Source organism: Nyctereutes procyonoides, unplaced genomic scaffold (assembly GCF_905146905.1).
Source record: "Nyctereutes procyonoides isolate TBG_1078 unplaced genomic scaffold, NYPRO_anot_genome, whole genome shotgun sequence".
Lineage (NCBI taxonomy): Eukaryota > Metazoa > Chordata > Mammalia > Carnivora > Canidae > Nyctereutes > Nyctereutes procyonoides.
The window spans coordinates 19,995,768-20,010,164 of NW_026575035.1; the positions used below are offsets into that span (position 1 = coordinate 19,995,768).

The 14,397-nt window shown below is 39.7% G+C and overlaps 1 protein-coding gene across 5 annotated transcripts in view; it reads right to left on the reverse strand.

The window, feature by feature from the left end:
• SDCBP (syndecan binding protein) overlaps nucleotides 1-13,029 on the reverse strand; it is a 38,935-nt gene extending 25,906 nt beyond the window's left edge. The window contains exons 1-2 of one of the 5 annotated variants that reach the window (XM_055318441.1): nucleotides 12,923-13,013; nucleotides 12,095-12,222 (exon numbers count right to left, since the gene is read on the reverse strand). The gene's annotated coding sequence lies outside the window, so the exon portion shown is untranslated. Of the gene's footprint in view, nucleotides 1-12,094; nucleotides 12,223-12,382; nucleotides 12,406-12,922 lie in introns of those variants that run through there. The other 4 variants (XM_055318442.1, XM_055318443.1, XM_055318440.1 and 1 more) reach the window with 4 other exon arrangements.
• Nucleotides 13,030-14,397: the final 1,368 nt, after the last annotated feature.

Sequence of the window (14,397 nt, forward strand, 5' to 3'; positions counted from 1 at the left end):
TTGTTAGGTACAACTTGTTATGTACAAAGGAACCTCCATAAGACTCTACGCACACTTTTTAGCAGAAACCTTGCAGCCCAGAAGAAGTCGAATAATACAAAGAAAAAAACTGCCACTAAGCATACTCTACTCAGTAAAATTGTCCTTTAGAATTGAAGGAGAGATAAGTTTTCCAGACAAGCGAAAGCTAGATGAGACTGACAAGAAACCAAAGGAAGCTAATTACAGGAAAGCATAAGAAAATATGAATCTCACTGGTAAAAATAAATATATTGTAAAATTCAGAATAATCTAGTTCCATAAAGAGGCAATCACTTACAAAGCTAGTATGAATGCTAAAAAACAAAAATAAAAATAACTTTAAGTACAAGAGGGGTGCCTGGGTGGCTCAGTCGGTTATTTGTCTGCCTTCAGCTTGGGTCATGATCCGGGGTCCTAGGATCAAGTCCTGCGTCGGACTTCCCTGCTGTGAGAGGAACCCCTGCTTCTCCCTCTCCCTCTGTCCACTGTCATGCTCTGTCAGATGGATGAATAAAATCTTAAAAAAAAAAACTTATCTTTTAAGATTTTATTTATTTATTCATGAAAGACATGGGGGCGGGGGGGGGGGGCAAAGACACGGGCAGAGAGAGAAGCAGGCTCCATGCAGGGAGCCTGATGTGGGACTTGATCCCAGGACTTCAGGATCACACCCTAGGCTAAAGGTAGGCTCTAAACCGCTGAGCCACCCAGCGATCCCCAACACAAAACTTTAAGTGTAATAATTTGCTGAGGAATACATAAGATAAAAATTATGTAAATTATGACATTAAAAATATAAAAGGAGAAAAGAATAAAAATGTAGAGATAAGGATGCTCACTCTTGCCACTTTTACTCAATACAGGATTGGAAGTTCTACCCAGAGCAATTAGGCAAGGGAAAAAAAAAAAAAAAAAGGCATCAAAATTGGAAAAGAGGAAGCTGAAACTGTCCCTGTATGTGGGTGATATTTTATCTATAGAAAACCCTAAAAACTCCACCAAGAAAACTGTTTGAACTAATAAACAAGCTCAGTAGAACTGTTAGGATAAAAAAAATCAATGTACAAAAGCATCTGTGCTTCTACATCCTAATAAGCTAAAACAAAAAAAAGTTAAAATAATTCCATTCACAAATGCATCTAATGATAAAGAATAAGATATTTAAGCATAAACTTAATCAAAGAGATGAAAGATCTATAAACTGAAACCATAAGACAATGCTGAGAAAAACTGAATACAAAAAAATGAAAAGATAGTCTGTGTTCATGGACTGGAAGAATTAACACTGTTAAAATGTCCATACTTCCCAAAGCAATCTACATATTTAATGCAATCTCTATAAAAATTCCAATAGCATTTTCAAAGAATTAGAATAAAGAATCCTAAAATTTGTATGGAACCTCAAAAGACTCTATAAACAGCCAAAGCACTCTTTTTTTTTTTTAATTTTTATTTATGTATGATAGTCAGAGAGAGAGAGGCAGAGACACAGGCAGAGGGAGAAGCAGGCTCCATGCACCGGGAGCCCGATGTGGGACTCGATCCCGGGTCTCCAGGATCACGCCCTGGGCCAAAGGCAGGCGCCATACCACTGCGCCACCCAGGGATCCCATCCAAAGCACTCTTGAAAGAACAATGCTGGAGGCATCACACTTCCAGATTTTAAACTACGTTACAAAGCTACAGTAATCAAAAGGGAATGCTACTGGCATAAAAACAGACACACAGATAAATGGGAGAGAAGAGAATCCAGGAATAAACCCACATATATGCGGTCAATTAACTTATGACAAAGTTGTCAAGAATATACAATGAAGAAAAGACAGTCTTTTTAATGAATAGTGCTGTGAAAAATGGACAGACACATGCAACACAATGAAACTGGACCATTATCTTACACCATACACAAAATTCAACTCAAAATGTATTAAAGACTTGAACATAAGGCCTAAAAACCCCTAGAAAAAAGATATGGATGCTAAGTTTCTTGACATTTGTCTCTGTGAGATTTTTTTAGATGTACATTTAAAACTAATATGTTATAGATCTATTACATCTTAATTTTTAAAAATTTAAAAAATTAAAAAACATACTGTTGGAATAAAACCCAAGTTTAGTTTCAGCTCTGTCAAAAACTTAAGCTTCTTTCCAGGGTCTCAATTTAATGTATGATACAGTTTTTTTTTAAATACCCGTCATTATATGCTATATTCCTGGAACTCTTCAATAGCAATGGGTTTGAATGTTCTAGTTCCATAAATTATTTCAAAGGAACACCACATCAAACCATTCCCTTATTTAAACATAGAAGACTAATTAGCTTCAATAATACGGTATAAAACTTTTTAAATTAGCACAAGAAAAAACAAATGCACATCAGGAAAGTAACCTAAAGTACAGTCCTACCTGCCCCCTTAATCCAAAGGGGACACATTCCAAGACCCCCAGTGGATATCTAAATTAGGGATAGTACTGAAACTATATTACATATTATGCTTTCTCCTGCACATATATACATAAGATAAAGTTTAAGTTACAGTTAGGTAGAGTAAGAAATTAATAACAATAGCTAACAATAAAACAAATACTGCGAAATTTGTATGAATGTGTTCTCTAAATATCTTACTATACTGTACCTGCCCTTCTTATGATGACATTAGAGATACAATGATGAGATGAAGTGAGGTAAATGACATAGGCATTGTGACCTAGTGTTAGACTACTACTGACCTGATGATGATACATCAGAAAGGGGATCATCAGCTTCCAGACCACAGTTGACCATGCAGATAAGAGGGAACTACTATACTAACATATAACAGCAAATTAAAAATCACATTAAGGTCCTAAAATAGGATTTCTTCAAGTTTAAAGTCCGTTAAGTATAAACTAGAAATGTTAATAAAGATTCTGGAGTCCTAGCCCAGAAACTAAAACAATCAAGTCTAGACCAAGGTTCAGAAATCTGTCCTCAACCCTTTGTATACTATCAGGGTCCAATGGACCCATTTTAATTTTTGAGTTCCTTTTTTTTAGCATTCTATTTAGTGACTTTTATTCTTTCTTATAGATCTTTCCAAAGAAAAAAGAAAAAGAAAACCTTTAAATGTAGTAAAATCACTCGATCATATAAGGGTTCAACTGGACTTTTTCATAAACCTAACATCTGTTATAGGATTTTAGTGAATTTATTTTCCTCCACCTTGAAATATCTTTCTATTTCATCAATTCAGAATTATATCAAAATTCATCAGTAGGGATCCCTGGGTGGCTCGGCGGTTTAGCGCCTGCCTTCGGCCCGGGGCGTAATCCTGTATTTCCGGGATAGAGTCCCACACATCGGGCTCCCTGTATGGAGCCTGCTTCTCCCTCTGGCTGTTTATCTGTCTCTCTCTCTCTTTCATGAATAGATAAATAAAATCTTAAAAAAAAAAAAAAAATTCATCAGTTATTTGCAACTATGCTAAGAAACTAAAATAACAAAAAAAAAGATAAGATCGCCCAGAATGATGCAACAGTGAGTGAAATACTGCATTCTTTCATCCTTCAGTTTGTACTACCCAAATTACTGCATCTTCTTTCAAGAACATATAAACTCTGAAGACACTATATCTGTAGCTTGTTTCCCAAAGTGTTCCTTAAACACTTGAAATTTTTCCATTTTTCACGCATGATGGCAGAGAATAGGAAACTGAAGGAGGAAGACATTTATGAGACAAATCAGAATACAAGTAACTGTATGCTAGAATCTTATGATAATGAGGAAACTGATCATATACGCAAATCACAGACTATGAATTTTCAGACCATGATGATCTCCTAATTAAAATTTTTCAAGTTTAATAAGTAAACATACCTGTAATTAATAAAAGAAATATTTTTTCACTCATTCAAAAGAACATTATCATGCAACATTTTGAAACAAGTCCCTCGATCCTTTTTACTAATAAAATATTACCATCTTTTATTCTCTTATATTTGTAGACCAAAATTTACTTGATAATGGATTTTAAGTGGCCAAATGAAGGTTGGTGTTTAAACAAAGATGACTGGAAAAAAACAGTAATGTAATGAAAATTTTTTAAAGTCATCACACTGGTTATTCTAATTGGTGTTTATAATATATAGATGAAAATTCTCTGCAAACATAGAAGAAAAAGGGTCAACCTTGCCATAAAATTATAAGCCATTAAAATTTGTAAAATACTACATTTTGGAAATACAAGTCCAAAGTACCAGATGGTAACAACAGAATCTATTAGAGATGTATATGAAATCTAGTATCAGTATTGTAGTTTGACAACCAAGTTCATGAAGGAGAACCATATGTAATGATGAACTATAACATATCAGAGATGTATTTGACCTGGGAACAATAAAAGAGGGACATGTGCTAATTTCACACGTGACAACTGATGAGCAATTAGTTGTACTCAAAAAGATGTTGCCCATTTCAGCTATATACACTTTCACATCCAGGAAATTTACAATAAAAATGTGGGTTTCTTGAGGTTCTAGGGTGGCTCAATCTGTTAAGCAGGCAACTCTTGATTTCAGCTCAGGTCATTATCTCAGGGTTATTAGAGTGAGCCCTGCATTAGGCTCTGCACTCAGCGCAGAGTCTGCTTGAGATGCTCTTTCTCCTTCTGTCCCTGCCCACCCAGCTCATGGTATAAATAAATTTAAAAATCTTTAAAAACAGAAAAACAACAAAAACCTATGGGTTTCTTGTGTTCCAGTTGTTACTTAAATTGTATTTCAGGCAAAACTGTGCTTCAACCGTCCCTTTACCATCACTTTGGCAAATTTTTCTGAAGATGAACTAAAATATATATAAAAAAAGAAGTGTCCATTGGGCTCAGATGGTAAATGGTGATGACTATGTTTTATGGTACACTAAGCATTCTAGATGATTCATAAATGATGTCGATGAACTCACTGTGATAAAGTCAACAGCTGTCTATAGCAATGGTTCTCAAATTTGGCTAATCATCAGATCAGAATTACCTGGGCACAAGTTAAAAATAGCTTCCCAGGCTGACACAGATTTCATGGAAGGACTTAGGAACTCATTAATAATTAGCCAGAGAAATTCTCATGATAAGCCATTGTGAAATGTGGCCATATGAAATATACTATTAAGCAGAATACTTTCCTCTTACCCATAAGGTTCCATTTCTGACCTATTGGACTGGCAAAACTCCAAAGTTTGACAACAGACTTCGATAGTAAGGTTTTTTAAAACACTCATATATTACTCATGGAAGTACAATTCCCCAAAGTAAGTTTGAAGTATCTCTCAAAATTATGAATACAGATACCCTCCAACCCTGCAGCATCCAGTCCACAAATATATTTGCACATAACAAGTGACATATATAAAAGCTTATTCTTGAAGCACCAACTGCAATAGCAAAATACTTCAAAGAAGGAAGTTCTATATACATTAACATAGAAAGGTCTAAAATAACATTAAAAAACAAAGCATGTTTTGGAGAGCAGTATATAAACATGGTAATATTTGTCTTACAAGCAAGAGGGAACTTAAAGATCTAGAAAAAGTACAAACTAAACCTAAAGCTAGCAGAAGTAAGGAAATCATAAAGACTAAAGATAAATGAACTAGAAGATAAATGAACTAGAAAATAGAGGAAAACAACAACAATGAAACCAAAACATGATCTGAGAAAAAAAGAAACAAAATTGACAAACATTTTGTTAGCCAAAGACAGAAAGAGAAAAGTCAAAATACTAAAATGAGAAATGGGAATATGCACTTGATTCTACAGAAATTATGACAGTACTATGAATGACTGTACACCAAAGTATTGTATAACCTAGATTAAATAGACAAATTCCAAGAAATATAAAGCCTACCAAAACTAAATCACATATAAATCAAAAATCTCAATATACCTATAACTACTGGCTGAATCAGTAATCAAATATCTCCCAACAAATAAAAGCCATAAACCTTAAGCTTCCTTGGTGAATTCTTCTAAACATTTAAAAAAGATTACCAATCCTTCTTAAAATTTGGCAAAAGTTGAAGGGAATATTTCCTAACCCATTCTATGAAGACAGCATTAACCTGATATCCAAGTCAGTCACTCCCAGAAATAAAACTACAGACCAATATCCCTTATAAACACTGCAAAAAATCTTCAAAATACTGGCAAATGGAATTCAATAGCACATTAAAGGATTATACATCTTTTAACCAGTGGGATTTATTTCTGGAATACAAGGATGGTTCAACATACAAATAACTGATCAATATAATAGGCTGCATCAACAAAATAAAGGGAAATAAAAACACATGATCATCTCCATTGATGCAGAAAAAAACATTTGATAAAATTCAACAACCTTTTATGAAAAAACACTCAACAAATTAGGAATAGAAGATAATTACATCTACATAATAAAAGCCACATATGAAAAACCCACACCAAAAACTCAATGATGAAGACTGATTGTTTTTCCTCTAAGATCAGAAAGAAGGCAAAGAAACCCACTTTTACCATTTCTATTCAACATATTACTGGAAGTTCTAGCCAGAGTAGTTGGGCAAAAATAAGAAATAAAAAGCATCCAAATTGAAACATAAGTTAAATGATCTGTGCAGATTATTTGATTTATATGTTTAAGGTTTAGAAAACTATAAAGATGTCACAAAGAAAAAGCTGTTAGAACTAATAAATTCAGCAATGTAGCAGGGTATAGTCAATGCACAAAATCAGTTTATTTCTATGCATGAAAAATAAACAATCTGAAAATTGTTACTATTTTACAATAGCTTCAAAAAGAATACTTACAAATTAACAAATTTGTTAATTTAATCAAGGAGGTGAATGAAAGGCTTGTACAATGAAAACTATAGGGGTAACTGGGTGGCTCAGTTGGTTAAGTATACAATCTTGATGTTGGTTCAGGTCCTAATCTCAAGGTTATGAGATTGAGTCAGGTCAGATTCTGCACTCAGCAGGGAGTCTGCTTAAGATTCTCTTCCTCTCCCTTGGCCCCCACCCTACCCCACCCCACTGCCTGTGCTCGTGCCCATGCTCTCTAAAATAAATCATTTTAAAAAAATTACAAAACACTGCTGAAAGAAATCAAAGAGGATATAAATAAGATGAAGCACATCCATGTTCATGGATTGATAGACTTAATACTGTTAAAATGTATCAGCCAAAGTGACCTCAAGATTCAATGCAATCCTTATCAAAATCACAGTGATTTTTTTTTCAGGGAATAGAAAGACTCATCCTAAAATTTATATGAAGTCTCAAGGGACTCAAACATCCGAAATAATCTTGAAAAAGAATAAAATCAGAAGGCTCATCTTCCTGATTTCAAAACTTATTATAAAGCTACAATAATCAAAACTAATCTTTTAGTATAATGGTATACAAATCAATGGGAAAAAAATAGCCTAGAAATAAACCCTCACCGGGGATCCCTGGGTGGCACAGCGGTTTGGCGCCTGCCTTTGGCTCAGGGCGCGATCCTGGAGACCCGGGATCGAATCCCATATCGGGTTCCCGGTGCATGGAGCCTGCTTCTCCCTCTGCCTATGTCTCTGCCTCTCTCTCTCTCTCTCTGTGACTATCATAAATAAATAAATTTAAAAAAATTAAAAAAAAAAGAAATAAACCCTCACCTATACGGTCAAATGGTTTTTGACAAGAGGGCCAAGACCATTCAATGAATAAAAAAGTCTTTCAACAACTGGTGCTGAAAAATTGGATATCCATGTCCAAAAGCATGAAGATGACCCTTACATAATACTATTTCCAAATTCAACTCAAAATAAAGGAACTAAATTTAAGACCTAAAACAATAAAAACTCTTAGAAGAAAAGATAGGAAAGAAGATTCATAGCCTTGGACTTAACAGTGATTTTTCTGGACATGATACCAAAGACACAGATAACAAAGGAAAATCTAGATACATTGGACTTCATAAAAAATTTAAAATTTTGTAGATCAAAAGACAACATCAACAGAGCAAAAAAGCAACCCACAGAATGGGAGAAAACATCTCCAAATCACTTATCCAATAAAGGATTAATACTTAGAATATTTAGAGAACTACTAAAACTCAACAAGAAAAAAAAACTGGCAAAGGACTTGAATAGACATTTCTCCAAAAAAGATACAAGAATGGCCATAAATACATGAAAAAAAAATCTTCAACACCATTAAGCATTACAAAAATGCAAATCAAAACTGGGAGATGCCTCACCCCCATTAGGATGGCTACTATCAAAAAAAAAAAAAACATATTGAGAGAAAACTTGTCAAATACAAGCAGAAGAATGAAACTGGACCAATTTCTCACACCATACACAAAAACTCAAATTGGATTAAAGACCTAAAAAGGGAAACCTGAAACCATAAAATCCAAAAAAAAGAGGACAGGCAGTAACGGCTCTCGCATGGGCTGTAGCACCATTTTTCTAGATAAGTCTCCTAAGGCAAGAGAACCAAAAGCAAAAATAAACTACTGGACTACCTCAAAATAAAAGGTTTCTGCACAGCAAAAGGAACAATCAACAAAAATAAACAGCAACCTACAGAATGAGAGAAGATATTTGCAAATAACATACTGGGTTAGTATTCAAATATATAAAGAACGTATATAACTCAAACACCAAAGAACAAATAATTCATTTTAAAAGTGGGTAGAAGACACAAACGTTTCTCTAAAAAAGACATCCAGATGGCCAATAGACACGTGAAAAGGTGTTTAACATGACTCATCACCAGGGAAATGCAAATCAAAACTATGAGATATCACTTCACACCTATCAGAATGGTTAAAATCAAAAACACAAGAAAAAAATAAGTGTTGGCCAGGATGTAAGAAAAAGGAACCCTCTTGCATTGTTGGTGGGTATGCAAAATGGTACAGCCACTTTGGAAAACACTATGAAAGTTCCTCAAAAAGTTAAAAATAGAACTACCCTATTATCCAGTAATTGCTCTTCTGGGTATTTATCTAAAAAAAAAAAAAAAATACAAAAATGAGTTTAAAGGGATACTGGCACCCCGGTGTTTGCTGCAGTATTATTTACAATAGCCAAATTATGAAAGCAACCCAAGTGTCCATCAACAGACAAATGAAGATGAAGGATGTACACACACACACACACACACACAGTGATTAATCAGCCATAGAAAAGAGTAACACCCTGTCATTTGCAATGACATGGATAAAGCTAGACAGTATGCTAAGCAAAATAAGAAAAAAGGCAAATACCACATGATTCCACTCATATGTGGAATTTAAGAAACAAATGAACAAAGGGGGAAAAAGGCAAACCAAAAAAACAAGACTCTTAACTATAGAGAACTGACAGTTATCAGAAAGGCAATGGGTGGGAGATGGGTAAAATTGGTGATGGGAATTAAGGAATGCATTTGCACTGGGTGATATATGGTATCATTGAATCACTATACTGTATATCCAAAACTAGTACAACACTTGTTGACTATATTGGCTTTTTTTTTTTTAAGTATCAATTAGCAGGGATGTGGAGAAGCTGGAACCCAGTGCACTGTTGATGGGAATGTAATATGGTATACCCACTATAAAAAAGTGTGGTAGTTCCACAAAAAAAAAAAAAAAAAAAAAATATGATCCAGCATTCCACTTCTGGGTATACATCCAAAAGAATTAAAATCTGTATCTAAAGAGATATTTGTACACCCATGTTCATAACAGCAATATCCACAAAAGTTCAAACATGGAAGTAATGCAAGTATCTATCTATTGATAAATGGACAAGCAAAATGTGGTATGCACATACAATGGAACATTATTCAGCTTTAAAATGGAAGGAATTTCTGCAACATGCTGGATGAATCTTGAAGACTTTGTTAGGTGAAATGAACCAATCACAAAATGACAAATACCGTATGATCCCATTTATATGAGGTACTTACTCAAAATTGTAAAGATATAAGGATGGTGACCAAGGGCTGGGGGAAGGAGAGAATGTGGAGTTATTGCTGAATGGTTACAGAGTACCCACCGTACAAGTTGAGTTATTTAAGGACAGATGGTGGTGATGATTGTACAACATAGTCAATGTTTTTAATACCTCTGAACTACATGCTTAAAAATGGTTAAGATGATAAATTCTGTTATGTGTATTTTATTACAATAAAAAAAGAGGAAGGAGCAGAATAGATTTCTATGTTTGTACAGTTATAAGATATCCCTGGATGGATACCTAAGAAACACAAAGCAGTTGGCTCTTATAGAAAGGAAATGTGGCTGGCTGGAGGACTTTTTTTTTTTTAATTTTATTTATTTAAGAGAGAGAGCGAGCACGGACATGAGCAGAGGCAGGACCAGAGCGGGAAGCTCCTGGCTGAGTTGGGGGCCCAATTCAGGGCTAGATCCCAGGACCTGGGGATCATGACCTGAGCCAAAGGCCGACACTTAACCAAATGAGACACCCCAGTGCCTAAAATTTTTTAAGATTTTATTTATTTATTCATGAGAGACAGAGAAAGAGAGAGAGAAAAGCAGAGACACAAAGGGAGAAGCAGGCTCCACGCAGGAAGTCATTGCCGGACTCAATCCAGGCATTCCGGAATCACCCCCTGAGCCAAAGGCAGACGCCCAACCGCTGAGCGACCCAGGCATCTCCGACTGGAGGACCTTTAGAAGGAAGGAAACTACATTTTGAGCCATGTTACTACTGACCTCCTCAAAACCTAAATGCATAAATAATATTGGCAGCACTGGAAAAGAAATTAATAAATGCTAATGTAACTATTACTAGATAAAGGACATATTTTAAAGTTGTTCTGAAGAAACTTTTTTTATATAAAATCTTGGCATTTACTACCTAAAAAAAGTACCTAAATCTGACAAAAACAGGAAAAAAAAGTTGAGTCATGTTTAATTTAGGTAATGGTTTTATTAAAGAGTACATTCACCTGCCAACTATTTGTAAATTCATCCTCTTCTGGTCATGATTTTTATGTCCTTATAACACTCAAAAATTAGTGTTGTCAGAGTTAAATCTGGATTATAATGGACTATTTCCTGAACATTTTAAAAGACATTCCACTTCCTTATTTTCATTTAGTGGCACAAGCCACTTGATCTATAATATTACACACCATTTATTTTTTTAATTTATTTTTTAAGATTTTTTTTAAAATTTATTTATTCAAGAGAGAGAACACAAGCGGGGGGGGGGGGCGGGGGCGCAACAGAGGGAGAGGGAGAAGCAGGCTCCCCACTGAGCAGGAAGCCAGACAAGGGACTGCATCCCAGAACCACAGGATCATGACCTAAGCAGAAGGAAGATACTTGACTGAGCCACCCAGGCGCTCCTAGTACCACCTAAAGAACAAAAATTGATAGAACTAAACTGGTAACAGAAAACATGAAAAAACTTTTTGTTTGTTTTTTTTACTGTTTGCCCTTAACCTCAAATAGAAAAGCCAAAGACTGGAAAATCTAGATTTGGACACCTGGGTGGCTCTGGGGTTCAGCATCTGCCTAGGGTTCGGGCCGTGATCCTGGAGACCCGGGATCGAGTCCCACGTCGGGCTCCCTGCATGGAGCCTGCTTCTCCCTCTGCCTGTGTCTCTGCGTCTCTCTGTGTCTCTCATGAATAAAAAACTTTTAAAAAAAGTAAAATGTGCATTTTAATCACCTACATACACTGAAGATAAAGCCAACAGCCTGCAGCAGTTTTCGATGTAATTTTCCTTTTTAATAGTTTTTTTTTTCCAGACACGTAGATGTTAAGTCTGGCAAACCAAATGTACTTTTTTTTTTTTAAAGATCTTATTTATTCATGAGAAAGACAGAGAGAGACGCAGAGACACAGGCAGAGGGAGAAGCAGGCTCCCCGCGGGGAGCCCGATGCGGACTCGATCCCGGGACCCCGGGGTCACGCCCCGAGGCAAAGGCCGACGCTCAACCCCTGAGCCACGCAGGCGTCCCCCAAGGTACTTTCGAAGGAATGTAGTTACATAGAGAAGAAAAAAAGAAAAAAAAAAAAAGAACACAGTAAATGAGCAGACGGGTAACATATACAGACTGGACAACCCAGAAATCGCCTCCGAGCCCGGTACACTGGAAGACCCGTGATCAAATAACTCCACTTCGGTACGGAGGGAAACTTTCCACATCCATATGCCTTCACTTTCCCATTACTACAAGGAAATCCTGCAATGAAAACTCTGAGTCACGACGCGTCCGGGGAGGGTCCCCCGCGCGCACGGCCGCTGGACCGCTTGTCCCGCGCTCCAACTTCTGCAGGGAGAGGCGCGCCGCCAACTCCCCTCCCCACGCTGCCGGGAGGCGCGGCTCGGCGCCCCGCACGCACCTCGGCACCGCGGTCCCCGCCGCCCGGGACCGGACCGAGCGCCGTCCGAGCAAGGCTGGCACCGCGACCTTCGCAGCCCGCCGCCGGCCCCCGCCGCTCCCGGGGGCCCTCGGCCAAGGGCAACAAAAACGGCGGAGCGGCCCGGAACCCGGCGCCCGAGCTGCGGGGGCGGCGGGGAGCGGGGGCGGCGGGGAGCGGGGGCGGCGGGGAGCGGGGGCGGCGGCGCGGGCCGGGCCTCACCGCCGTCCGTCGCCCGCGGGCCCCCGCCGCCCCTCGCCCCCCGGCCCGGGCGGGACCACGAACCCCGCAGCGGACGCGGGCAGGCAGAGCGAGCGGCCCGCGCCGACTTTCGCCCCGGGCCCCTCCGGGCGCAAGCAGGGGCGGAGACCCCCGAGCAGAGGGCGTCGTCGCCGCCGCCGCCGCCGCCGCCGCCGCCCCCGAACACCGCCGAGGCCGAGACGCCTCCGCCTCCGCCTCCGCCCGCAGCCCCCGCATCCCGACGCGGCCTGAGCGCCCCTTCGCCCGCCCACGGCTGCCCACCTCGGTCGCAGGACCCGCCGCCGCCGCCGCCGCCGCCGCCGCCGCCGCCTCCGGTAACTGGCCCGGACTCCGAGACCCGAGGCGGGGAGAGCCGCGCGCGCCCGAGGACCGCCCGCCCAGCGCGTCACGGCGCCTCCCCCGCCTTCCGCCCGCGCAGGCGCGCGGCCGCGGTCAGGTGACCCAGTCCCCATGGTAACGGGCGGGGGCGGCGGCGGCGGCGGGGGCGGCGGGCGCGGCGGGCGCGGCGGGCGCGGCGGGCGCGGGGGTTGGGGCGCCGAGAGCCGCCCGCCCGCGCGCTCCCCGGGTGCGGCTCCGCACCTTTTCCGCCGGCGGAGCGGCGGTGCGGGCCTCGGCCGTGTCCGTGTGCGGCCTCGCCCGTTTGGCTCCCTCCGCTCCCGGCCCGAGGAAAGCCCGACATCTGCCCCTCGGGGATCGCCTTCCCGCTCCGCTCCCAGGCTTCTCTACCCTCTCCCTTGACCTCTGCGCTCGCGGGCTGAGACCTCGCCTGCACGGGCCCGTCTCAACCCTCGCCTCTTTGGTACGACTTTTTCCCTTGGCCTTTATTACTCTTTGTCCATCTGAGCGAAAGCTCATCGGCTGTTCGAGGTGATGGTGGCACAGCGCACGAGTCATGACCCATAGCCGCAGGCAAACGCTAAAGAACCGTGTTTCTTCAGGGTCATACTCCAGGTTCTGTCCTAAGAACCTGGTGTGTAGGGCCCTGAGTCCTTACATCGACCTGTGGGTTAGATGAAACATCCCTGTTAGCGCCCAGAGAAGCAGGCACTAAATTACCCAAGTTTACCGTAGCTACCAAAGAGCAACAAAGAGTACTTGACGAAATAGCACGAACTTAGAAGCGTTTTGCTTCTAGTGATTTAGCGCCGCAACAATTTAACGTGGTAAGACTAATAAGAATCTGAGCACAAAAGAGATGACAAGATGGAAACTTAGAGAGTTTATGGTCTAGCTGATAAAGGACATTTAAAGTTAATTAGACAATAGATTGGTAACGAAGAAATGTACCTGGTTTTTTTTTTCCTGTTTTTAAATAATAAACATGTGACACGATTATGAAGAAAATCCAAAAAAGTTGACCAAGACCCCCCCCCTAAAACTAATAAGCAATTATAGCAGAGTTGTAGGATACAACTTTGTTAACAAGTTAACATAGGCAAAGCCAATTACTTATATATTCCAGCAATTAGAATTTGAAATTAAAGACATAATGTCACTTACATTAGCACAAAAAATGAAATACTTAGGTCTAGATCTAACACAATGTGCACAAAATCCATAGGAGGAGAATTATAAAATTGGGATGAAAGACCTCAAAGAAGATCCAGATAACTGGAGAAATAGCCCATGTTTATGAGTAGGAAAATCGAATATTGTCAAGATGTCAGTTCTTCCCAACTTGATAGATTTGACACAATCTCAATTAGAATCCTAGCGAGTTATTGTTTGGACATCAA